Genomic DNA, 1,456 nt, shown 5'->3' on the forward strand with positions numbered 1-1,456 from the left:
AGTCAAGGACTCAGAGTCTAGGCTCAGGGTCCAGGATCAGGAGTCCAGGACCAGGAGTCCAGGATCAGGAGTCTAAGATCAGGAGTCCAGGACCAAGATTCCAGGATCAGAAATCCAGGACCAGAAATCCAGGACCAGGAGTCTAGGACCATGAGTCCAGGATCAGGAGTCTAGGATCAGGAGTCCAGGACCAGGAGTCCAGGATCAGAATGTTGAAAAGCATCAGGGTGGGGGGTGGAGCAGAGGTTAGAGAAGGTTGGGCCTGTGATCAGAAGGTTGCCCATTCAACTCTCCAGACAAACAACAAAATGTGTGTGAGAAAGGTGAAACACCCACACCTGCCTCCACCCTCATTTGCCCCACTCTGAGCCCTTGAGCAAGGCCCTTAACCCCCACCATCTGCTCCCAAACAGGTCTGTGTAGAAAATGAGTCCTTGTGACTCCATGAGACTACCTGTAAGTATGTAAGTTTAAGTGCTATATGTTGTCATCATTGTGTGCTGTCTGTATAACACAATGGCAATATTAGTTCTCTGCATTTAACCCATCACATCTGGGATACACACAGGTGGACCAGTGCTCTGTAAGCGCCCGGGGAGCAGTTAGGGATCAAGTGTCTTGCTCAGAGACACCAACACTGTTGTATAAACAAAGGTTAAATAAAATAAAAATCAGAACAGAAACAGTTCTTACCCTGCACTGCCGCTCGTACTCTTCAATGATTTCACAGACGTTCTCATCATGGCTCAGAATGGTGCCGGTTGAGTCCAAACTGCCAAACTGTCAGAACAGAAGAGCATCTGTGAGAGAACTGATGGATCAGGTGAACCAGCAGCAGGTGAAGGTCAGAGCAGGAAACCTTCATGAATCATTCATCAGCTACACGGAGACAAGTCACAGAACATGAAACCAGACCGGTATCACATGTCAATCATCAAGTGGATCTCTGAAGGTTCTGCAGCAGAACTTTCTGTCCCTACTTCAGCCTGAAACATCGCCGTCCTCTATCAGGATGTCACCTGCTGATTCAGAACCAGCTCAGTCAGTTAGCTGAGGACACCGGGTCATGGGACACAGGGTCATGGGATACTGGGTCATGGGACACAGGGTCATGGGATACTGGGTCATGGGACACAGGGTCATGGGATACTGGGTCATGGGACAACTCTTGCTGCTTCTGGTGGTTCTGTCACATCCATTTGTGTGAAAAAGAGACCAAAACAAAAAACTGAAAGACAGCTGGACTCCTGAAGAACCCTCTGATCTATAGAGACAATGTCCTGATAAAACCCAAATATCTGGCCTGTCCATCATCCATCATCTATCCATCATATATCCATCCATCATCCATCATATAATCCATCCATCATCCATCATATATCCATCCATCATCTATCCATCCATCATCTATCCATCATCTATCCATCCATCATCAATCATATAATCCATCCATCAT

The sequence above is a fragment of the Nematolebias whitei genome, chromosome 1 (genome assembly GCF_014905685.2).
Source record: "Nematolebias whitei isolate Nwh7 chromosome 1, NemWhi1, whole genome shotgun sequence".
In the NCBI taxonomy this organism is placed as follows: domain Eukaryota; kingdom Metazoa; phylum Chordata; class Actinopteri; order Cyprinodontiformes; family Rivulidae; genus Nematolebias; species Nematolebias whitei.